We start from the raw sequence: 27,721 nt of genomic DNA on the forward strand, positions 1-27,721 counted from the left end.
ATGATGTCCAGTGGGTACACCCACATCAACAATCAAAATGTTTCCAAATATGTGTTGGTCAGTTCAAGTTTGAATCATGTTTAGTTGAAGTTTCTAGAGAGAAATTTATAGACCTTCCCTCCTACTAAAGCACAAGGCAAGATTACCATAATATTCTTACCTCCATCATATGCTAATGATTCCTTTTTCAAGGTCGTCAAGATAATATTCAACCTAATGATTGGCAGAGATTTTTTGGTGCTACATCTTATCAGACATATTTCAATGTGGATACATCTGATGCCTTGGAGAGGATTTGATAATTTCTTCTTCCATACAAATTCACCTTTTCTAAGAAAACTGTTAACAACCCAAACTTATGTGGTGCTTTCTGGATATGCACCACTCTTATAGTTGTTGTTGTACCATTGGGAAATATGGTAGCATATATTTCCCAAAAGACCCACTACAAACACTAGAACTATGACATAAATCAGGTTACATGGTTGGCTTGTCTATTTTATGGCTACATTGGGGTCGTGCCTATGGCAGTCTACTTTGTGCTAAAGTATCTTTATGTACAATGGGGCCTTGTACAACTACGATGCTTGTATGGCTATTCTCTCTTTGTATCTACATCCACTTCACATTTTTCATTCATTCCAATAGAAATGTTTAGATGGGTAATAGTTGTTGCTACAGAGTTGCTGTCAGCAACATTTCTTCCACTTAATCTCAGAAGTCACATCAAAACTGACAAAGAAAAGATGGTTAATAGTAGACTTGGAAAGGTATCTCAATAAAGATATTTAATGAATATCTCATTTTCAAGGAACATGGAAAAATTTTCATTGATATATATCTCGCAAAAGGTGATAAGACAATGAGGCCCATTACCTCATAAGAGTTGAGGAATGATCAGAATTGACTAGCATATTAGATTAAATCAGATTTTTTAATTAATTATTATGTCTGTTCAATTGCAAAGACTTTTTTAATTATCCATTCAATTTCTAATGAAGATGTAGATGAAGTGACCTTTCAACTTCCATGAAGATGTATAAAGAGGCTCAAGATGAATTGAACAATAGAACGATACAAAGATAGACATACTTCTCATTTGCTAAGATTACCAATTTGTATCAGATCTTATAGATGGAGTTCACGGACATACATCACAACCATAGGATTTCCCAACTCCTATAAAGTTCATGGGCATACATCTCATTCATGAGATAGTTCAGCTTTTATGAGCTCAAACACACAACTCCTCCATGAGTTTGTCCAAATTTGATTAATTTGCAAGCATACATCTCACTTACAAAATTCTCCACAATTGTATGAAATTTTATTTAATATTGTGAAAAAATGGAATTCTTGATATTGCTTATTATGTGTTTACAATACCATTATTTCTTCCTTTGGCATTATCCTTTGAATTGACAAAATAATTTAGATCAGCCTTATTCTCATGTTCCTCTATTCTAAACATCTCAAACAAGGGAACTTTGATAGTAATTTGAGATAGCATAGAAATCATATCAACAGGATCATAGACAATGGGTTTGAAAGAATTACTTCTAGTTGTTAGTGCCTGACAATAGGTCCCTCTTCTTTCTTGGTAACATCAGAATTTGCTTTCTTCTCTTGTATATTCACCTTAACTATTTCAATTCCTTGAAAGTGCACTTTCTTTTTGGGTTCCCACTTTTTGTTCTTACTATCGTTGATCTTAACTATCACTAGATTTTCATTTCTATTTTCGTCATTCATTTTATGAGTAATGTCTTTAATGAAAATATCATATGGCTTACTAGTAGCATTGTTAACAATTGTGTTTCTTAGATTGTAAGTACTATGCACTTGGGCTATCATTTCTATAGTGATTCTATCAATATCTTCATTTGATGCTTTCCTCAAATTCATGCGATCCACACCTAGTAATGTATTACATATCTTGTCTTCATCTTGATTTTCATCATTTGAAAACACTTGCTGATGGTACAATTGATATGCAGTTCTCTGATTTAGAACATCATTTTCAAAGTCTTCTAAGTCAGATTCCTTGCCATCATCACACAAATTTATCATATTACATCCTACATCCTCATGATTCTTTTCTTCCTCTTCTTCTTCATTTTGTGCATGTTGATTTGTAGAAAAAGACTAAGCAACTACACAATAGTCACGAGAATAAGGGGACTAGCACACAATACACCAAGGTACATCATCCATCATGTTCACATAATTTATTTATAGTGGATCTGGTGTACCTTTATCCTTAGTGCCTTGAGCAAGATTAGGAATAAATTTTCCATCTTTCCATTATGTGGTATAGGGATAGTTTTGCATCTTAGGCTACTATCGTAATGGGTATTAAACTAAGATTTATCAACAATATTTTTCTTATTGGCATGATTTTTTGATGGATTCAAGTTCTTTAGAAAATTTAAAACTTGGCCCATTGTATCATCCTCAGGTTTCTTAGTTATAGCAAATTTGTCACCTTCTTTCTTATTTTGCCTTGGATTGAAAAGTTTTGGGTCATCTCTTCTCCCCAACTTACTAGATTCTTTTCTATTATTCTCAATATTTATAGCCATTTTTTAGGCATCCATCAAAGTTCTAGGATCCTTATCCCTTAGAATATATGTCATCTTACTCTCAAAAGCATTAAAATAAGTTTTGAGACATGCATCCTCACCCAATCTCATCACTTAAAACAACTTGTACATCCCCTTTTGGAATCTCACATTGAAATCAAATGTAGAATCATTCAAGTTCTTCTTTATGTTGTTAAATTCATTCAACATAAAAATAGCATTTGTGTTGTCACCATATTGTTCCTTAAAAAACTTCTCTAAGTCATTCCATGAGCCAATACTATCATCAAGCAATTTTCTAAACCAGTCCCTAGCATCTTCAATAAGAGAATGAAAAAAAAATAACATTACTAGATACTCATGTTCTACCTCATAATCATTTAGCATATATATAAATTTTTGCAAGTGTTCTTCACCAGTCTCAGCATTATTGACTGAAAATTTTATGACCTTATCTCTCAAATCATTTGAAATAGGATGGGGAAAGCTAGGAATGCCTACAAAGAACATTTTCTTATATTTTTCCATAGAAATGGGTCTTCTCTAAAAGCCTACAACATTTGAAATACTTGCTCTAGCAACTTGGGTTTGTATAGCGATTTGAGGTTATTGAACTTGTTGAGTAACAACTATTTAACTACTTGTAGCAAAAGATGTGGTAGGGGCTGACTAAGATATGTTTCGGCTAGCCACTACTAGTCCATGAGTAGATACAGAGGGTATGGCTTCTGAGGATAAATTTTGCCAAGATGCTAAGGCAGAATTAGACTTGATAAACTATATTTTCCTTCTAGGCTCAATTGCCTGCCTGGGCCTCATTCTCAACCTTTTCAAGCTCTTTGGCTAATTCTTCTCTCTCTTTTTTGGCCTTTTCTAAATCTAAGTCTAGCTTAGACATGGTAGGATTATTTGGAATATTTTGGAGTTCATTCACTTGGATCCCTATTACCTTTTTCTTCCCTTTGTTAGGGTTCTTCACAGTTAAATCTATAACATTAGGTCTAACAGGATTGTAGGGTTGGATTTGTGAGATAACAAGCCATTTCTTCTCTTTAATAAGGTGCTCTTGCTCTTGAATTTTGATCTCAACTTCTCCATATCCACAAATACATCTCAATGCAGTTTAGAAGATCTCTCTTCTAGTTTTCTCCTACAGAGCATTCATTCTTCTAAGTAAGGCTTCCATTTCTAAAAGGGCATTAATGTAACAACTTCTTTTTCCTTCTCCAAATGAATGTGTTTGGCATCTTCTTCTACAACCCTTTTCTTAAGAACTTCTATTTTTGAAAATAATTCTTCTAGATCTATAGAAGTGGCTTCTGAATCCATTGGGTCATCCAAATCTATGAGATTTCTTTCCATAAATGGAACTTGTCTAGGATTGAACCTAGTATCTAGATTACCTTTATATCCCCACCTATGGTTCATTTCCTTCACCACATCCAATCTAAAAATGAATATCCCCTACAGAAGACACATTCTTATCATGATAAACTCTCTCTTCTTGTAATGGGGTTGTGAACATCTCTCCCAAAAGTTTGGTAGTTTCTAATTCAAAATTTAAGGAAGAAGATTCTCTTTCTACCATAGGTTGGTATTGTGAATGGTCTGAAACATTGCCTCTAGGATTCCATGTAGGATTAGAATCTACCTTCTTTTTGACATGGTTCTTCCCACCCCCATGAGGTAATTTTGTGTACAATGGAAATTTTGGGTTGGCTTTTGTTAAAGCTCGTGTAGTTTTCCTCTTATCTATCATTTGTTAGAATTATTTGGAATATATAGCACTAGCTACAAAACCTTTTGACTAAGTTGCCACCCTATGAAGGGAAATTATTTTTAAATGGCTTTGGAAACTAGAAAATATCACAAGAAAAAGTTTCTAAAAACATATTTGACATAGAGGGTCAATCAGAAAGCTTTTAACACTACACACTTTGGGGAATACAACTCTACTTTGTAGTAAGGTAGTATGCAAGGACACTATACATCATAGTGCTCTTGTGGTATTGGGAAATTTGTAGATTCTCAAGGTTTACCACTATAAAAGACCAATACAAACATAGGAAAAATATAAAGAATGAAAATTGTGGACATGCAACTTATACCAAAGACTATTGTATTCTTCAAACAATAAATTGTATTGAACAACTCCCCAACAGAGTCAACATTTTGTTGGCTCCTAAATTAACATCTTTTGAATAACCTAGTTATAGGAAAAAATACATATAGGGGTAGCTAATTGCCATGTTCAAATATCTATTTAGACACTAGGGCCAACTGTAAGGCTATATTCCTTCTTCTTCAGGCTCTGCAAGACCTAGGCAGGTGAACCTCAGATTCTTTCATATGGTACCAATTCCAAAAGCATACAACTGAATCTTATACAAAGAAAATAAACCCCTTATCTCTCTTATACTCATGCAATGACAAAGATATGTAGTAAAATATTGCAAAACCTACGAAATCCAGAAGCTAAGTGAGGGCATTATTTCAACTCTTAAATGGAAAGAGAAATGGATAGTTCATTTAATTTTGGTATTAGCAACACCCAAATATACAACAACAAGATCACGTTGATCCTAAAACTTATCAATACCTTATCTATTGGGAAATTCCACAAATCAAAAATATACATCAAGATATCATATCTATCCTATCACTTTGTGAATTAGACATCAGTATTCATAAAAACCCTCATACTCATAACATATCCTTCTCATGAAACATGCAACCCTATCAAGATAAGTAAACATTTTCTTGGCTCGTTGTTCCAATAGAAAAACCTAACAAGACATACAGCTTTAAGGGGCTACAAACATAATTAAACTCTTTGTTTCTAAACCACAAAAAATTGTAGACAACAGAGATAGGAGGTGAGAACCAAAATAAAACTAAGAAGTTTGATAATCCTTGTATTAATTCAACAATACATTCAAGATGCAAGTAAATAACTGAGAAACAACTCAATAGATCATACTTGCACATAAAACTCCATTAAATGTTGTTCATACAAGAGAGAATGATAAAGAATGATGGAAATCTAGATGGGAACTTGCTCAAAACCTGGGAACCAACCCCAGGTGGCATGAAATCAATGGAAAAACTTTCCAATAAATTGGAACCCTTACTCCACATCTTGGAAATACCTTTATAGAGAAGGATTGCAACAAGCTTTAGATGTTAGGAAATATGTTAAAATCTTACTGGAAAACAAATATAGAGATATTTCTATAATGTTACATTTAAAAAATTCTCTGTATTTGGACAAAATTGGGGAAGTAGTTGTAAAATTAGCAGGTGGCACTTACTATAAGAGTCTTCAATTTAATTAAGTTCGTCTTCTACTACCTTTAGTTGTGTAATTCTCCAACTTCTTCCTACTAGAAAATCTTTAACATCTCCAACTACTTCCAAAATATTTATTTCCCTTTTGGTGGGTCATTTAGTGCATCTGATTTCATCTAAGTCTCTTATTGCCTTTTTCTACCTAAAAATTAGATCTCCATCATTTTTGTGTAGATTGAGCATCAATGCTCATCCCTCTTGGTCGTTCAATGTTAACATGTGCCCTATTATGCTTTGCATCATTTAGGTGATCCCTCAAGGATGTGACTTCAACCTCCAACATCTGAATCTTAAACCCAGTAATTTTTTCCACCTAATGGACTGTAGACATAATGTCCAACTTTGCATTCTCTATACTTTTCTCAAATTTCATTGGTTGAGGTCTTTCTCTCATTTTCTTGGTCAGAAAAGTAAAAACATTTTTCATGTCAAACTTAGGGTTTACAATCTTATGATTCACTTGGAATTCAAACCCTTCATATCTTTGAAAGAGGTATTTTAACCATTTCCCTTACCCTTTTGGTGAATAGGACACATGTCATCTCATCACTTTCTCGCTTTGACTAAATTTTGAGCATCTCTATAAAGTGAGAAAGTGATGATTATCAATTTGCTAAGATCTTATGATCACAAAAGATCTTGGTTATATCTATATTTCTTTATGAATCAGGGCCCACTAGGACACATGTTGAATGGTTGCATTCTCACTTTGGTTCATTCTTCATGCAACTTCATAAAGTTAGAGTGTGATAGATGTTAATCTTTCTTGATTTGAAGGTTCCTATAAAACTAAATTTTTGTTGTCATAGTTAGCACCTTTGACTAATCAGAACTTACCCTTATGAAAACTCATTTTGGCACCTTCCTTTTTGTGGTCCATGGCTAATTTAGGTCCCGCCATGCCCACATGTCAAGCAATCATATTTTCACTTTAGCTATCCTTCTTACAACTCCATAAAGTGAGAATACAATGAGTATCAATCTACATCTAATCAATGACTCCCATAAAATGAAGATCTTTTATAATAGTTAGAAACTCCAACCAACTTGAGCATGCTATCTAGAAAACTTATTCTAACATATTTCCTTGCTTATGATCTTACAATCTCCTTACCTTCGTAGCTTTGAAAGTCTCCTTAAAAAACTTTACACTTATACAATCTTTCATTCATCGTAAGGTCATAACTCTCCATAACGTTAGCATCTTATGTCTTACGATCTCTCAATCCTTATTCTTTCATATGTTTGGAGGTTCCCTTTTAGTCTTTGGTCCAAAATTCATATAGATGTGGACAAGTGTCATTATTCTAGATACTTTCTCAAAACTTTTTGTCCTTTAACATTTAGGCCCAAAATAGGATTAGGACCATTCAATCCTTGTTGATCAAATGGTGGTGCTTGATGTCCATTTTTGGGACATATTAGCATTTGCATGGTCCAATCATATCTTAGGTCCCTACTGACAATAGTTAGGTCCCACTAAAAATAATACTCCATCAAACTCCACGTATCAAATCCTTATATTCTTAATAAAGTTGTGGCTTCAATTTTGTCTTTACTTTTAATAGTGTGACATTGCAATCAACTTCTTACAAATTGCATCACTCCTTTTCTATCTAAAATAATCATTTACAATTAACTGTAGTGACCATGTGAATATTGAGCACTTGATTACATTGCACTGTCATGCCATTAAAACACCAAGGGTTTAACCATGCAATAACCATGTGATCACCTTGGTCACATTTTTGCACCTTAAAATTTTCAAAGGTATTTTAAAAGCATGAAAAAAAATTTAAAACTAGGAGGGTTTCTAAGAAAAACACACATACAGATAGAACCTAGGGTTTTTCTAAGGATTTCTTTGCACGTGAAAATTGCAAACCCTAACTACGCAAATGAGAACTGGATTTTCACAATAGGTTCTTAGCATTTTTATCGTGGTGAAAATACAAGCCAATAGTTTCTACCTCTCCAACTACTATTAGAGTTCCTTCATCTATTATAATTGCCTCTATTTGAACTTCCTTCTTGTTGCTTAGTAAGTTTGGTCTCTTCTTGAGCCTTAGTCTTAGAACTTGTACCACCATATCCACCTCTTTGTCCTCTATTTTCTCTTCCCTTGCCTCTACCTCTAGTAGTGCTTGAATCTTGCTTTTTCCTTAACTTTTCTTCAATATTTACTTCTATTTGGTGGTATTTATGAACTATATCAAGAGTTAAAAGACTCGTCTCATCTTGTATAGTCCACTTGAGACCATTAAAATACCTTGCTTTTTTCACTTTCTCATCTTCTACAACTCTTGACCTCATACACAATCTTTGAAACTCCTCAGTATAATATTTTACATACAAGTCCTTTTGTCTAAGACTTTGTCTCCTTTTGTGCAACTGGATATCATAATCCTTAGGTACATAAGCATCTATGATCTTTGCAACCACAACCTTCCATGTGGAAATGGGCTTCTTTCCTTCCTTATCTCTCCCATCTTGGGTAAATTTCCACCAATTGAGTGCAAACTTTATTAATCTAGCCTTTGTAACTTTAACCTATTGAGCTTTAGTTATGCCATCACATTCAAAGTGATTCTCTAGTCCTTTTATCCAATGTAGGACTACCTCAAGTTCCATCTTACCACTAAAGATTGGAATGCCTTCTAGAGCCTTGTCATTTAAGGCCCTTAATGCTTTAAGGAATGGCTCTTCTATGAGTACAAGGTCTAGTCCAGGGAGCTCATCCTCAATTGCAACCTCCTTATTATTTTCTTCTTTAGATTTTTCTTCAATCTTATCCATGACTTCTTTAGGCTTCTCATCCACTTCATCCACTATTTGTTCCAATTGAGCTAGCCTAGTTTTGAGTAACCTATTCTCTTCTTCTTTATCATCTACCTTCTTTTCAAGTTCTGCATTGGTAACTATTGTGGACTCACCAATTGATTCTTATCCTCCTAAAAAAATTCACCACAAACCTAATCTTGACTAGGCTCTAATGCCAATCTGATAGATACTCTTCAAGATGTGCTTACACAATTGTTGACTAGGCTATTCTAGACCTAGTCTCCTCTAGAACCTGAGCTCACTTCTAGGGCCTAAAAATTCTTGACAATCCTTTCCTAAGAATTCCCTAACTCAGCTCTATGAGTGATTTCCTTTGTGCTTCACATTAAGGGATAACTATCACTGGGGTGTTTCAAATCTTCACTCTTTCTTGGTTGATTCCAAAGGTACTTCACCAAATCATCTACACTAGTATTGCAAGCAGTGTTTCTATTACTAAACCACTTTCTTAACTCCCAAAAAACTCAATTTGAATATGGCATCTAGGGTTTTCCTATTGAGTTTAGGATTTTTTTTGGTTTTGGCCTAATAGGCCTAATTGATCAATTAGCCCTAGTCAATAGGTTTTTCCCAATTCTTTCTTAAAACCTCGAAATAACCCTAGAAAGAAACTAGATATTTGGATACCCTTTTTAGATACCTTAAGTATTTTTGTGGTCTTTATTCCCTAAGTCATCTATACAGTGGGTTCCTAAATTATAGGGATAATAGGGCTAATTGGGCTACAATTGTGTTGATTTATGATTTCTACTATGAAATCTATCTTAATGGATTAGCACAATCCCAATCTCACTCCTAGTTTATATAGAACCTCTAGGATTACAAAACCCTACTTGGTTTAGTACCCTTACTCTTTCCCCTACACAAACACATTGATTTTGCACTATCATGCACCTAGTTGGGCTTGTTGTTCTTGCCTAGGGCATGAGGTTTTAAATAGCTAAACCTTGCTTTAGTGCTCCTCCTTTCACACACATTACCTCCAATGTCTTCCCTAACATATTCCTCTTATCTATAATAATTTTTATGGTAGATAACTATGAGGGATCCATAAAACTAAAAACGGCCAACTACTACCCAACAAAATGTATATTTACAAAACAATTTCTAAACCTACTCTAATGAACTCAAATGAACTTGACTATTGAATAGAAAATTATTGAATATATATAATCTACACAAATTCAATAGTAGCTCAAACAAATTCATCCATAAAAATACCTTTTCTCATAATGCAAGATGATTGTCACACCCAAAAGGAGTTTTTCAGTTCTATTAACATCAAAAACTTCCACTCCTTTACACACTACCTCAAGAAATAGGATCCAACCTTGATTTTAGGAAATTATGGAAACTACCCATAATGATGCCTCGAAGAGAATCTAATCTTGTTTTGTTGTCATGCAATTTTCAAAAATTGCAAAATGTTGTCAAGCAACATTGTGACAACTTTTACGTCTTTTTGCTATAATCATGCTAAGGGTATCAAATCAACCTAGAATGGTGTAAAAAAATCCTAGGACCTATGTTAGGAATATTTCTACCCTTTTCCACACCTTAAATTTTTTTAGACCTACATTTCCCAATTTAAGCCTAGTCTAGCATTAACAACATTTAAAGCAACCATCAACTAGGCTGGATTGATCCTTGTCTAATCCACCTAGGAACACACAAACAATATCTTCTAAAGTCAAAAAAACATCACTAACTCTTCTAAGGTCAGTACAAGCCAAAATTGAACAAATTTGAGGAATAATCCTAGGTGCTCCTGCACTAATCAATTTGACTATCTTGCATCATTAGTTCTTGTCGATAATAAAGGACCCAATAGAAACAATCTCTTGGTTCAACCATCATTTCCACATGAAATGCTATATATTGGAGACTCCCTACACTATACCACTATAAGATTCAATTTAAATCTACTTGAATTCTATGAATCATCTTGCCAACATTTTTCTTATAATATTTCATGCTATAAATATCGATACTTTGGAGGTCTTCAAAGAAGTCCTCACCTTCACAAAACAGGCCAATCTTAATGGTGGGGGTATGATGGTCCTAGCTAATGTCACTACAATGATACCACCATATCTAGTAGTAGTATCATTAATTCCCAACCAATACCCCCCATTAAATCCAGTACTACTTTAACAGATTCCTACAATCTCGACCCCTACCATAACTTACCCAGGATATGAGCCTCTAAAAGTAGCGTTCTTTGAACATAAGGTTGTACCAGCTTCCAAAATAGAGAAAAACATGACATCTAAGTTAGAAAAAATAAAGAAAACCATGTCCCAAATAACATATAAGCTCACTCATTTGTGATTATCACAAGGACAAAACAACAATTTCCAACAATCTAATGGAAACTTGAACAACAACAGTTATGGAAAAAACCAATCAAATAAATTCATTTTTTATGGGAACAATACTACTAGAAATAACTTCAACCCATCAAATCATGGTAATAGATTTCCTAGAGAAAAAAAAATGATAGTGGAACACTCGCCCGAATAATGGAAGCATACCCACTAATAACAATAATAATGTTCAATTTTCTGAAGTCAATCAAGTGGACGTTAACCAAAGCACATCCAATGACAACATGTTTTGTGGAGGAAATTAGGACAAAGGAAAAAAACTCACAAAGTACAGGAAATATTCCCCCTCTCTAGTTTAACACCATGCTATTAGAATCCTACAATACTTCACTATGCACTAAGATAGAATATTCTTCTAATGAAGAATTTGTGTTCCCTTTCAACCAAGAGGTGGAACTTGAACCCACTAAAATGTTTGCCTTCTATAATGATAATTGAAATATATACAATTTTTGCAACCAAAAAGAACCATTAATTGATGGGATCCCCCAGATTACAACCTAGTCCTTCTAATCTAAGAGTAAACAACAATGATATGTTAATACATGCACCTTTATAGGTGCAATAGTCTCAAACACATGGAGTGATACCCACCTCATTAAAGAATCCTACATGGTCCACGAAAAAGTACAGTGTCATAAAAGAATTAAAAAAGACCAAGGCAAACATCTCTATGTATGACATGTTATAGAGTTGTCCCACCTAAAGGGAAACACTTCTAAAAAACTTAATCACACCAAGGCATCCACTGGCACCAACACACCAAAGGCAAACTCTCCCCAATTCAATGTCACCAAAGCTATGCCAACCATTTTGAAGGATAAGATAGAAGTACCTCATTTTCTACTAAGTAATCAAATCTTTGAGAATAATCTTCATAATTTCCTTTTTGATTTAGGAACTTCATGCAACCTCAAACCACTCTCGATATCTCAAAGGTTAGGAGTCACTTTGCAACCCAGTAATCGAGTTGTAATCTAACCTAATCAGATAGAAGTAAAAGTCCTTAGAGTATTGAAGGATGTATGAATTTAGATAAATATAGATCACTGAGTCCAAGATATCATTGGCACTCTTGTAGTAGACATTCTCAAGACATATAACATGCTCCTAAGTAAGGAATAGACTAAGTGTCTTAGAGGTTGGTTTTCCAGAGATTTCACCCAAATGTGGCTATTATGGAAGGGACTAAACAACCAAATTAAAATTTATGTTGAGCCTAAACTAAAGAATATGATCACAAAAAAAAATGTTCCCAACGAAGTGTTGTTCCTCTAATAAGACTTAGGATCCTATAGAGTGATGGAACTTGATGCTTCCTAAACCAAGGAATCTAGTCAAAATCATACCACAAGTTCAAAAAAGTCACCTCTGCAAGACCTCCTCACTCAATTTATAGATAGTGTGGTTACTAACTTATAGTACCTTGGAGAAGATGTGGACCCAAACATCTTACTCCTCCCTAGATTTTGTAGGTTTCATTGCATGATCCATTATGAGTTTAAATGTACAAGTTGTCAGGATGTTGTCACCTAGTGTTGATCTATCTTTCTCCATCTACAAGTACTAAGGTAGCCAACCTCTCTTTAGCAGATAATCAAGCCATAGAAAATTCTCAAGATGATAATTTAAATGCCCCTTGGAAAGGATTAACATGAATGAAGACATTTTAATAGAAGTGAAGAGGACCTTAATGCATCATACAATGACACATTTTTCAACAGAGGGGATTTTTCTTCTCGTCCTAAAGGGGTAGTCACCATACATAGGAGGTGACATTTTGTAGAAGGTCAAGGTTGGGTCTTGATGGTTGTACATCTTGAACCCCAGACCTCCAAGGTCACTAACCTAATCAAGGAAACTTGAGAGAAGCAAAGAAGACACATTTTTATAATGTTAGGAGTGACTATTAGTAGTAGATTAGTGCAAGGAAAGATGCAGTGGGTTCCCAAGAAGTCTTTCAAAGGTAAAGGAAAAGAGAAGGTTAGAAAAAGTAAACATAAGTCGAAGAGACCTAATCAATAACCAATTTGGACTCTCAGGTTTAATGGCTCCAAGTGTAAACAAGGAGTTAGAGTCAGGATTGAGTTGATCAACCCCAAGAATAAATCTTTCTATATTGCCTATTTCTTATAGTTCATATGCACCAACAACATGGAAGAATATGAAGCTTTAGTGTGAGGACTCCTCTTTGCACTGGAGAAGAATGTGAAGGCTTTCGTAGTAAAAGGGGATTCACAACTAGTGATTTGGAAAATCAAGGCTATCTATTATTGTAATGATAAAAGGTTAATGGCCTAGCACAAGAAAGTGTGGGACTTGATGGAGTACTTTGAAGAATTGAATGTCAAATCCATCCCCAGAAGAAAGATATGGTTGTTGATGCATTAGCTATCTTAGCCAATGCGCTACAACCCATTGAAAGGACAAGACTCGAGAGGTTTTTTTTGAACTTGTAGCTACCCCCATCAATCCTAGACAACATTAAAAAATTCTAAAATTTTCAAGATGATCAACATATCTTTGAATTTATCATGTGCAATAATTTGTTCAAAAGAAAAATGATTGATGAGAAGCATGAAGTAGAATCATAAGATCAAGAAGATGAAGATGATGATGGCATCCTAAACCTTATAACCAAACTATCCCCAAAGGGATGGTAGAGTTAGAGCATACCTTTGTTTGCAATGAATTTTCATGCCACAAGAAAGCCCCTGAGGAAAATGGGAATGATGAGTGTGACTCTTACAACCTGGGTACTAATGATGATCTTTGGGAAGACATGCACCGCTCAAGAAATAAATGAAATGCTACACCTACTCACCAAGTATAGAGATGTTATTGCATGGAGTTATAAGGAGCTTAAAACTTATGACCCAAACATCATCACTCATAATATCCCATTGAAGCTAGATGCTAAACCTTTTCAACAAAGGAAAAGGCTAGTAAACCCAATCATTGAACCATTAATCATGAAATAAGTTCAAAAGATATTGGATGCCAATATTATCTTTCATATTCAACACTCTAATTGGGTAGAAAACTTGTATCAATAAGGAAAAAAGTGGAGAAATTTGACTCTGCATTGACTTCAAAAACCTAAACCAGGCTTCTCAGAAGGACAATTATCCATTACCTTGACTCACTGAGGTATAATAGTGAATGGATCCAAGATTATTTCATTATTATATGGATTGTAACGCCCCTCCAAGGGATCCAAAATAATTAACCTAAAGTTTTACTAAGATTTCCAAACATTTTTTTAAATTTTTTTTAAACAAGAAGAATAACATACACATCAAACACAAAGTAGCGGAAGCAATAACATACAATCAACTATAAGCATACATAACAGGTTGCATTTCTTAAGGATCCCAAGACGTTGAATCGCATTTAAATGTAATTAATACTAAGTCTAATAAATACCACATCCATATGAAAGAATAATTAAAAGTCCAAAGTCCATTTAAATAATATACATTTGTTCCGAATGCCACTTGGCAAATAAAATTCAGAATTGCTCAATCATCCACTTTACATGTGACATGGTAATATACATTTATAAAAATAGAATTACGTCATCCTCCTTGGATCCATGATACAAAGCATAATACAATAAATGAAACCATCCATCATAATGATACAAAGATAGAATGAAAGGGAATGCAAACAAGGAAACTCCAACCATGGTATCTATGGACAGATCTCAATGGTAAGAGTAAAAAGCACTATCACCTGACCATGTGGTAACCGAAAAAGGCCTACTCCCACTATGCTAAGGAGATAGTCTCAAGTTCCAAATAGGATATCAATCCAAATATCAAAAGTACTCTTTAAGTCCAAGAAATCCTAAAAGTAGTCTAACTCAAAGGTTCCAAGATAAATCGACATCTAGACCCAGAGGCACACAAAGACATGTAGGAAACCTATTATATAAGTGGGCAAATATCATCACACGAATCATGCTAGAGTTACCCTGGCAGTATCTCAAGACCCCAGCCCCCTACTAATCCATATGTGGGACTAGTATTCTCTCGTACTGACAAGGCATACTAACGATGCAAGGTCGCAACCAAGTGTTCTCTCTACTCCCATCCTAGTCTATACTAGCACTTGAGGCATGGGCGAGAACATACAAAGGCTCTTATTAGGTTCATTTTACTCTCATTTAGTGTAGTTTTTTCACTTATTAAACAACTTACAATGGGTTACCATGGTAGCCACTTAGGGCCTCAGCCTCCATTGCAAGCCACTTCCCAACATTACATATAGATAACCTACCCTAGGCTCATGAAATCACACATCAAAGATTCATATAAAATTATCTCAGCCCTATACAAGTAAATATAAACCATCAAAAGATAATACATAATAACACATCAATTCTCTACGAGCAACTGGAAAGCATCCCAAAAATAATTAATCGAAGACTCAAAATGGTTAAGTCAATTATGTCAAAATATGACATCACCAAGAAAAAAACATACAAACACCTCAGTCCTATAAAAGCAACTGGAAAGTAGTCCAAATACAACTTATCGAGACTCAAAAATGGTTAAGTCAAGTAGGTCATAACATTCACCTTAGTTTCACACAAGAACACTAGAAAGCAATATCAACAATAAATTCAAACTCATCATAGAGCATACCAAACACATTACCATGGTTGGGTTAAAAAGATCAAGACCAATTCAACATAATACCACAACCACAGAACTCCCAAGCCTCTGGTAACATCATAAGACTAGTCAGAGCTAGGACAGCCTCGAAACTCCAAAATATAAGATATACCTTGCATATAGAACATACAATGAAGCTTACTCAAAACATTACGTTTTGAAGACACAAAGGTGCACTTTTACTATAGGTTTCAAGATTACATTTTTGTGCAAATCCAACTAGAAAATAAAATCTCAAGTTCACCTATTAGTCATTCATAACTTACAGTCCCAATTTACTTTAATAATGATTTAATTAATTACTCTAATTAAATATTATTAAATGTTGATAACCAATTCTTTATCCCCCAAGAGTATTTTAATAATAGGTAATTAAAAACCTTTAATTAATTATTATTAACTTCTTAAATAACTTATTTTAAAATTATAATAGAATAACCATTATTTTATTAATAATTTTATTCAAAAATTAATTAATAATTTAATTTAATTAATAATTTAATTTAATTAATAATATTAATTAATTAAATGACTTAACAATGAAGTTAACACAATCTTTATTATATTGGTTAAAATTTAATAATTTTAAATACATATTAAATTACATGTTTATACAAAAATTATTATTGAAAAAAATTTAATAACAAACAATTATATTTTATTTTATTTATAAAAAAAAAAACACAATACAATCTGTGTTTAGAGCCCACGTGGCTTTTAAGGAAGGTTGTGGTGCCTCCTACTATCGCAAGGCCTACAACAACACTGCTATCGCAGTACCTGTGGCAGTAGTTGACTGCCGGTGCATTAAAAGAGGGGAGGTGTGGGCATGTCCCACCCTCCCCAAAATATATATATATAAAAAGAATTACGTATTCTTCAATAAATTTTAGTTTATAAATTTTATAATATATATAAATTGTAAAGAAGATAATAGCCCCCTCCCTTTTTAAATTATTTAAAATATATTATTTTTTATAAGAGATTCTAACAATACCCAGATAGGGAAATTATGGCAAACCCATCAAATTTATATACCAAAATTTTGATTTCATTTCAGACCCTCCCTGATTAAAAATACTAAATTCTTTAATCTACAAAACGAGGGGTTTTTATTACTTTTCTAATCTCCACGTATATAGAAGATATTGACATGCAATCAGTAATTTACAACATTGAAATGTTCAAGGGTTCATCACAAAGAAATTTGAACTCACAATCCATAGTCACGAAGAAGACAAGAAAAGAAATAGCATAATAAGCTGTGTGAACAACCACAAGAATCTACCTGGACTCTAATGCTAACCGCAATGCCAAAAAAATATTGTAAGAGAACTTTCCCCTCTCAAAACCTTCCCTCTTCTGAAATTCTTTCCCCTTCCAAAATTTGAGGGTCCTTCGAAAATGAACCCTCAATTGGTGAGAAGAAGTTCTCTCCTAAAATCGAGGCACTAATTGTGTGTTCACCTGAGAGGACTCCTTGCTCACAGACTTTAACTCTTATTATCTTTTTTAAAAATATTTTCTTTATCTTTTTCATGCATGTTTATTGAATTATAAAACAACTTTATTTAATTTTCACTTGACTTCTCTTAAAATCGGGGCACTAATTGTGCGTTCACTAAGATGACTCCTTGCTCACAGACTTTAACTCTTATTATCTTTTTTTTTAATCTTTTCTTTATCTTTTCCATGCATGTTTATTGAATTATAAAATAACTTTATTTAATTTTCACTTGACTTTTCTTTTTAATTAATTTATTAAATTTTAATCTCATGCACACATTATGCAATCTTAAAACTTTTAATAAATTAATATCTTTTCACTTCTTAATTTATTTTCGAACGTTAAATGATAGAATATTTATTAACTTAAATAATAATAGTATTTAGCATTTATTTAAAAATGAACTCTAAATATATTATTATTAAATTAAATAAATATTATCATGTTCTAAAATTATTCTTATAACTTTTATCTTCAAATTTAATTCTTTTTATTTAATTAATTTTCCTAATTAATTAAATATTTTAAATATCATAATAATTTTCCATTAAATTTAATCATTAATTTAATCATTTAATTTAACTTAATTAATAGAAAAATCACCAAGGACTCATAAAACAAAATACGAAAACCCATGATAGAAAAAACACATAAAAGATCAAACTAAAGGGTTATAATCTCAAATTAACATCATACAACACATTCAGAAGGTAATCAACTCAGATACTTGTCCTATTTTTCTAGGACAAATGGCTTAAAAGTTTAGGATTTGGACTTAAGAATTTATATCCCCTCTCTTGCCATTGAGATAATGTGATAGGGTATGCTCATCCTAGCAATTCAGGGAAGTCGATACCTGGTACCTGCAATCTGCATAAAATCCACGCATGTACAAACACAATATTCTAAACTAAGTAGGCAATGGCAAGAAGTGGTGCATCGTGTAGATCCTGACTAGCAAGTGACTATGACTCCCTTCCTTAATTATGTTAGAAATGCCATACATAAAGAAAACATACACGCACACCATACACATGCAATATGGGGTAAGTATCCATAAGAAAATGCATGATAATTGATCTAATGAATCATCATTAATAACCAAAATTACTAAATAATCATCATGCATACATGAAGTATAGAGTGCCAAGTAATCTCATCATGAATCAACTGAATCTGAAACAATATCTGATAATCTCTAAACAATGCTACTAATCATCAAGCATAAAACTGTTGGATACAATTGTTCAATTGTGTGTTGTCTTTGATGTCACACAAATGTCATATCAGTCATCAGATAGAGTCTACCGAGCTCAGAAGGTTAGCAAGGCAAAGGACAATGTCTACCAAGCTCAGAAGGTCAGCAATGCAAAGGACAGAGTCTACCGAGCTCAAATGGTCAGCGAGGCAAAAGGACAGCATCTACCAAACCCAGAAGGTTAGTAAAGAAAACTTGTAGTATCTACCAAGTAAATAGTTCTTACCAAGCTAACTCAATCATTAAAGGAAATGTGGCAGAAATAGTTCTTACCGAGATCACTTGGTCATCAAAGGAAATGTGGCAGAAGCAGTTCTTACCAAGCTCTCATGAAGGATTTCAGGTCTTACTGAGTAAACTCGGCAGTCAAAGGATTTTTCAGATATTGCAATGTTAACCGAGTCAAGAAGGTTAACTTAAGAAATTTCTAGTAGTATTTACCGAGCAGGGTCGGCCAGTAAAGGATTTCATTGTTTTATGAAATAACATTTATTTGTTTAGAGTAATATTTGTAGCCGACTAATGTATGGTTTATTGGTAAATGTAACATGTAAATGGGTTGACTTGACAATCTGAATGGTATAATTAAGAGGTCAAGTTGCGAATTCTAAGTGTGATTGAAGTGGAAGTGGAATTAATGCGATATGAGGATTGATTATTGTGGAAGCAAATTTGAAGAATGATTAGAGATCATTGAGGAGCAGAAAAGCTATATTTGATCAAGGAGGATCTAATGATGTTAAACAGAGACCTTTAGTCAAAAAATTCAGTTGCATTTTGTTCAAGTTGATTCATTGTTGCTTTCTAACCTTTGCAGCAGTGATTTCAAATCTCTTAACAGAGTTGGTTTAACAGCCATTTTGTAAATCCTCTAACAAGGTGACAATTCAGTTGAATTGTTCTAAAGACCTCTAGAAAGGCCACTCCTAACAGGGTGATTAAATCCTCTAATAGGGTCACACCTAATAGTGTGTATTGTAACCTTTAATAGGGTTGGCTCCTAACAGGGCTCACTTCAAAAGAGTGAAAAAATGGTGACTAGTTACTTGGTGGTTTTTCCCATTTTGGGTTTCCACGTTAAATCTGGTGTCTCTTGTGTTCATTTTGTTTTTAGTTAAATGCATGAATGCTTGAAGATAAGTAATAGTTTAATTTACCGAGTAACAGCATTTTTTTATCAAGTATCAGAAGTAACTAGATCTTTAAGACATCTAAGGGATCTATGGATTAATTTTTGTGAGTAACTGATTCACCCCCCCCCCCCCCCCCCCCCCCCCCGCCTTTCAGTTACTCTATCTTTAATCTCAACAAAAATTGGCCTAAAAGAGTTTGACAATAATAACAAAATGTGAACTAAGGGTAGGCACTACATGGATACTCTAGATATAATTAGGCAATGGTGGATGAGGAGGATAGATTAAAGACTACATTCACTGCCAAGCGGGAAACATTCACATATAGGCAAATATCTTTTGGCCTAATCAATGTAGGAACCACATTCCAGTGGGCCATGGATGAAGCATTAAAAGGATTGGTAAACAAGTGCATCATCATTTACATGGAAGACCTTACAGTTTTATCAAAAGATAGAGCTAATCACATTGTTGACCTAAAGAAAGTACTCAAATGGTGCAAGAAATATGACATATCCCTCAATCCCAAGAAATGTTCATTTGGGGTTACCAAGGGAGATCTCCTCAGGCATATCATCTTAGAAATTGGTATTTCCATTGAGCCTAAGAGAGTTGAAGCGATACTTAAGTTGATACCACCCAATAGTCATAAGGAGTTAAATTCTTTTTTTGGGAAGATCAACTTCATTTTGAAATTCATCAGTGGTTTTAGCAAGATAATGATCTACTAAAGAAAGGGGTAAAGATTGAAGGGACCCCTAAAGTAAAAAGGTATTTCAAAGATATCAAGGTATCCATTTCCATAGCTTCAGTCCTACTTAGCCCAGACTGACTATCAATTGCCATTTAAAGTCTACTATTTTGCCTTGGAGCATTCATGTGTTGGCATCCTCGTGCAAAAGAAAAAGGGTGAATATGACAGACCAATCACATTCATGAGTTTCCCTCTCAAGAATGTTGAGTTGAATTACCCAAACCTTAAAAAATAGTCATTTGCACTAGTTAAAACAATCAAGAAGTTATGTTATTACATGCTATAAAGAAAGGTGTATGTCATTCTATCTGAAGCCACAATGAAGTCGCTAATGATGAAAAATTAATTAGGAGAATAGAGAGGGGAATATAGCTATCTTGTAAGAATTTGACTTAGGGATTTAACCCATGAAACTAGTAAGAGGATAAAGGTTGACCAAAATGATGTCCAACAATGAGGAACTAGGCATAGTATCTCATGTGTATCCAAGTGAAGGGATCATAACTAATATTTGGTATTAGAATATTGTGTATTATCTCCTACAAAATTGATGTCCTCAAGGCATGAATAGTTCTCAGAGTTGAGGTTTAAAGCTGAAATTTGAATACTATTTGCTCCAAGACCAAAAACTCTACAAGAGAAATTATGAAGGAATATTACACTTGAGGTGTTTGAATTGTGACAAAGCTAAAAAGGTATTGGAAAAATATCACGACAAATATGGTATTGGACATGGGTCAAAAAAGGCTACCTCACCAAATTTTGAGGTCTAGCTATTGTTGGCCCACCCTTTTTTAGAGATACCCATGAACATGTGTGCTCCTATCATGTCTATCACATGAGTGCTTGGAAAGAAAGAAACCCACCTATGCCTTTGTAACTAGTCTTCGAGGTCCATCCCTTTGTCAAGTGAGGGCTAGATTTTATTAGACCAGTGAATGCATTATCTTCAAAGGGGAATACTTTTATATTGATAGCCATAGACTACTATACAAGATGGACTGAGACTAAAATGTTTCCAAATTTCATAGTGTAAGTGCTCACCAACTTCCTCAATTAACACATCATGGCCAAATTTGGGATGCCCTTGTTTCTAGTATGTGATAATGGAGCCTCCTTTGCATCAATTTTCCTTATTCAATGGGCCTTGGAAAATTAGGTGATAATCAATTTTTCATCCAACTACTACTCACAAGAGAACGAAGTTGTTGAATCCACCAACAAGAATCTAATAACAGTCATAAAGTGCTTAATCATAGAGAACCCAAGGTATTGGCATACATAATTGAAGTATTACTTATGGGTTGACAAGGCTAAAATAAAGAAATTTTGGGTACATCTCCATATTTTTTATTTTATGGCCAAGAGACCATTTTCCCCCTCAATCTGAAGATTCTAGTGCTAAAATTCATGAGGGGACAAAGTCTAGGTTAGGATAATGAACCTTTTAGAGTTAGATAAGAAAACAATGGAAGCATTCAAACATGTTTCAAAACATCAAGTTGTTATCAAACATTGGTTCGAAAAGAGAGCCACAATAAAAGCTTTCAAGATCTCTGGCCTAGTTCTCATATGGGATAGGACAAAAGAGAAGTCAAGAGCCATACCAAGTTTAGTGCCTATGGATCAACCCCTACCATAGTATAGAAATTATAGGGGATAACACTTTCACACTATGAAAACTAGAAGGGGAGTGGATTCCATTGCCAGTTAATGGCCAATTCCCCAAACACTATTTTGAAGGCAGAACTCAAAAAAAAAAATGTTTGTTTAGTCTTTTAGTTAAGTCCATTTGTGTTTGTTTGTTTAAGTGTGTTTGTGTTTGTTTGTTTTAGTCATCGTTGGAGCTTTTGAGGCCAATAAAAACCATGATTTAGCCATATTTAAATTTAAATGGGATCAATATCCCTTAGATGATAATCAAGTGTTGTGACCCTACTTCGACAACATTAGGATGGTCTAGTATCTTGTAGGGAAGCAGTTCCTGCCTAATACTACTATTGAAGATCATTGGATGAACTGTGTAGATGACAATGACATCTACATTAGGAACTATTGTACAATGATTCTACAACTTGTAGAAAGAGCCCTCAATCTAAATATACCTTTGAAGATATGGAACAAGGATAGTCAAGATGTGTTGGACCCATAGTATAACAAGGATAAAATCTTTGAGAGGCCTATAATGAATATCAAGATTGAAGAGAATGATGACATACAACATTGGGATAGGCATGTCATTGAATTGATAAAGGATTGGGTGAGGAAGCCTTTCCACTTGGATCCTATTCCTAGTATAGCAACACTACAAGCTATGACAAGGCCTAAGAAAAGTAAAGGTACTAAAGTCATAGTTCTAACTTACAAAGAGAAGTTCCTAGTGTGACCAGAGACTGTATACAAGCATGAGTGGTAAGTGGAATACTTCTAAATTGATAAGGTCAAGGGAAAGAAAAGGAAGATGGATATGTAGGAGGAAGAAGCCCAACTAGGAGGGGGTTAGAGCGAAGAAATATAGGCTTAGGAGGAGGAATCTCAAGCTCCACCTAAGGAAGCCCCATCTTAAATAGAGGACTCTCTATCAATACCTAAGAGGGCTAGAACTAAAATAGCAGTGATAAGAGAGAAGAGGAGGAATCTAAAGAAGAAGAACACTCCATCTCCTCAAATCCTAGAGACCATACCTGAAGGGGAAGAGGAAGAGCAAGGGGAAGAGACTAAATTTCTCCTACCTAATAGGAGAACCCAGTCATCTAGGGCTGTAGAAGAGGAAAGACAAAGGAATACAACCCAAACACCTCCCTCCATTCTAGAACAAAAAATTCAACTTGAAGAGTCTAAGGACCAGGGATAAGAGGGATGGATGAGGTTTGTAGAAGGAAATGGCCCCGATGTATTTGACCCCTAATAATTTGATTTTGTGCCAATTGTGATGCATTTAGAGGGTGGAGTGATAAGAGACACTCCATGGAGAGAATTGTTAGGTGAGTATTTGAATCAATTAACTCCAATTCCACAAGGACCGAAGGAAATACCACCTCCACCACTAAGAAACCCATCATTGCCTCCTTCTCCTCCAACATTAGAATAGGTAACCACCCCACTACCATTTCCAATCACTAGATCTAACAGTTAGATGGTTGGCGAGGATGACTTCCAAAAACTCCACACTGATGAGGTTTTGGAGGAAGGAAAAATTATTAGAGAGGGAATGAACACCACCTATACATGGATCAGAAACCTCTCCTCCAAGGATGATAACAACCACTCCATTAGTCAAACCCTCAAAAATGGAGAGGACCCTAGAGAGGAATGATAAGGGTAAAAGGAAAGCTTTTTAAATGACTTCATCATTAGACCACTGCATATCTCCCATGGGCACTACTATGACATGGTTAAAGTAGGAGGTATTGAATCACCAAAGGAGATATTTAGAATATACTAAGGCAAAAGGATTGGAGGCATTAATAAAGGAAATGAAAATATTGGCACTCATTCAGGATGATCCTAAACAACTAGCCTTTGTCATGAGGAATCGGAGAAATAATTTAATAGCACATACAACTATTCTTCCTCCCCATATAGATGTTGAGGACATTTTTCCCAAGGATTATTAGGTGAAGAAAGTGGTATTGGGGAAGGCCACCTGGGACAAGGCCAAAGTTTTGATGACCACAATCCTTAAATAAGTATTCTAACACTTGGATGAAGATGAAGCTAAGATTTTGGATTTAAGGAAGTAGAATAATTTGTTACAAGAGTACATAAATGCGGAAATTGGACCCTGACAATCCCAAGGTTTCCCTATCAGTTAGCCTCGAAAAATGAGCTCCTGCTAGAGAAAAAGGCAACTCATTTTTGGGAGTGTGTAAGAGGTTACATTACATCTTTAATGATAGATGTGTATAGATTATTGAGTCAAATATGAACTCATTTATAGGTATATAGAAGAATTTAGAAATGTTGGTTAGTATAGTAGACTAGGATTTTGGGCTGATGAATGAAGTGGCCACCTAGACCAACGACCTAGAAGCATTACAGACAATTAAGGGTCAAAGATATTGGATGTTGTTGGATGTATATTCAGTGGAAGGGTTAGATAAAGTAGATTATTGGATAGAGAAAATAGTGGTTGGCAATAGGTTGACGATTAGGTTGTATGAGGGTATCAAGGATGTGAAGAAAAGATCCCTTGATCAAATTTTGGAAGCTGATACATACCATAGTGCAACTAGTTTGGAGATTTTTGAAGATGACTGTAAAGCTCAATTGTTCTCTACCAAAGTAATAGTACAATAGTTTTGAACCCCTTTTGAAACTACTTCCTCTGAAGATGATCTTAGGAACATTTTTAGAGCTAAGGAAGCACTCACAAAGTTAGACTCCAATATGGAGAATTTTGCAGTGGCCATGCAAGAAGTTAGTATAAATTGGAAGTGAGAATGAAATGTGAAGCCCTAAAATTTCCTATCACCCTAAAGATCACTACAATGATTTAAAAGTTCAAGGCGACACATCTAGACATCTTTTTGGTGGAAGGGTCATAAAACCCAGTTGCTGGAAATTGAAGTTTTGACTCTTAGATAAATTATGTCAATTTTGGTCCTACCACCTAATGGTTCACTAGTGTAAAGGTGCATCAAACCCAGAGGTGCACTTTTCACAAGGTGAAACAAACACAAAGGTGTACTGACAATTTTTTATTTGTTGCAGTGGTGCTGATAGTTAACTACCTATTTTATTTTCTTAGAGTTTCATACACCAAAAATATATTTTCGTAGTAGTTTAACTGGTAGAGACTCGCAATGAAGCTCAAGCTTGCCTCTAAAGAAGTATTAGAGACTCCTAGATCCTTTGAAGTCCTCTCTTTTCTTATATTCTCCTTTAATATAAGTTTTTTGAGTCTATAAAGGTCCATGCACCATGTGATTAATAAAAATAAGAGTTCAGACCTACTTAGCACCTAGTTAGGAGTTTGTTTGTACATAAATTGCTTAAAATTAGTGATTTTAGCATGTTTTTTTGTAAGGAAAAACCCTAGATCCAAAAATTTGATTAAGGATGGGGTTTCCTATAAATACAAAGATGTAATATGTATTCAAGGTTGATATTTTGATGTTATAAAGTATGTTATTGGTGCTCTCATTCTGTGTGTAGTGTTTCTTGCTAGAATGTGTGTTTCCTTTATGAATTTTATGTTCATGAATAGTTTTGGTGTTTGTCATATGCTAAAAAATTCTTTCTATTGTGATGAATTGGAGAAAGGATCACCTTTGAGTGCTTGCATAGCAATTTGTCTCATGCAAGCACACTTTTTGTGGCTATATAATTTAATAAATTGTGAAACACCTTATGATTTTCATTGGTCCCTTTGATGATTTCATTGGTGGATTTGAGGATCTTCTACTCCCAATTTCATTGGTTTTCTACCCAATACTTTCAAAGATTTAATTCATAGAAGCATTATTACTTTGACTTATGTCCATTATGAATTTCATTTTTGATGATTTCCTTTAACTTCTTGCTACCCTAACTCTGTTATTTTCTTTTTATCACATGGTTAAAATAGGAATTCATATAGTTGCACTATTAGAATTTGCATTCATCAATAAAAAACTAGAAAATACAAAAATACATTGGTCTATGAATTGCATTCTTTTAGAAGTTGTATATATTAATTAATGTACCAACAAAGGCCTCCTTGTGAAAATTCACATTTATCTTTTATTAAGCTACCTAGTGGGTTGAAAAAAAAAAAACCATCTAGAACCTTGGAGTTGGCCGATTTGAACATATTTTCAAGAGAGAAATTCATAAGGAATGTTGTTGTTGGCATCATGCAAAACAACCGCTCAACTAGACACATGGGTGAGAGTAAAAAGAGTTAATTAAAATTAATTATTTGTGCAAAGATGATGTGTCAGATGACATGGACTAGATACGTGTACTATGAGACTTAGTCACCTAGGTGAATTAGCTTAATAAATATAATTTATTAAAGCCAATAGAAGAATAGTAATTAAATATAAAATATTTAATTAATTGGTAAAAATGAATTAACTTAATAAATTGGGTATGCTCATTTCTATGTTTGTAGGTTTATATGTTTATGTATGTTTGTGGGGTAGGGTAGATATATGTTTGTAATAACTTTGGCCAAATTATACATATGGCAATCTGATGTAATTCCTCTTTTCAATATTAATACAAAATCCAATGTTACCTATCAAAAAAATAAATTAAATGATTTATTAAGATTAATGGAAGAAAGAAATTACTTAAATATTAAAATATTTAATTAATTCACTTGATAACTTTTAACTGTATACAATTGGGTTTCAATGAGATAAATTATAGTGTTGCAATTGTTGATGCTTGTAGTGTTTGTGTAACTGATAGTAGAAATATAGCTATAATTGAGTCTTATCAATAAACTGTGAATAGAAGTGAAAGTTAAAAATTAAATTTGGTGATTGCTAATTCACCCCCTCCTCCCTCTTAGTAATCAATCCTATACCTACAATTGGTATCAGAGCATTGGTCCCTAAATTGGAAGCATAACTATTTTTGAAAAAGATCACAGATGTATAGGAAGGAAGCACCGAAGTTCAATAAATATGAAGATGCTTTTGGGATGTGGGAAAGCCAAATGAAATTGTACCTATCAAGACTTAGAGATAATGTTGAAGATATCTTACAACAAATTGTGTTGAACTGTCCAGATAGCTTAATGATGCACAGAAGAAAATAAAGTCACTACACAAGACAATAATGGTAGAAATGGCTAGTGCTTTGAAGAATTTAGAATATGTTGATATACAAGGTCTGAAAATAGCTAAGAAAATGTGCAACAAGTTGCTAAAAGTACATGGAGGAGATGCGCATGTTCTAGAAGACAAAGTAGAAGGATTGAAAGGAAAACTAGATGCCATGAAAATGAATGAGAATGAGGCTATTGCACAGTATGGGACAAGAATAAAGGAAATTGTTGTTGCAATTAAAGGAGTTAACAGTTCTATTGATGAAAATTAAGTAACCATCAAGATGATGAGAACCTTGCCTCATAGATATGCAATCTAAGTTTTAGTTATACAAGAATTAAGAACTATTGATAAGAGTAAGATTACCATTGATTAACTTATCAGCAGACTAATGGTGTTTGAGCTAAGTAACTATGATAATAGTCAACCAGTCAATGAAATAGCACTTCAAGCCTCAGCAAGTGGAGACAC

General features: G+C 34.0%; 1 pseudogene; it reads left to right on the forward strand.

Annotated features, from left to right (window-relative positions):
• LOC149562296 (uncharacterized) lies at nt 1-27,521 on the forward strand (annotated as a pseudogene).
• The last annotated feature ends 200 nt before the right edge of the window (nt 27,522-27,721 follow it).

This window comes from Cupressus sempervirens, chromosome 4, assembly GCF_028749045.1.
Source record: "Cupressus sempervirens isolate cs-2001-9-10 chromosome 4, ASM2874904v1, whole genome shotgun sequence".
Lineage (NCBI taxonomy): Eukaryota > Viridiplantae > Streptophyta > Pinopsida > Cupressales > Cupressaceae > Cupressus > Cupressus sempervirens.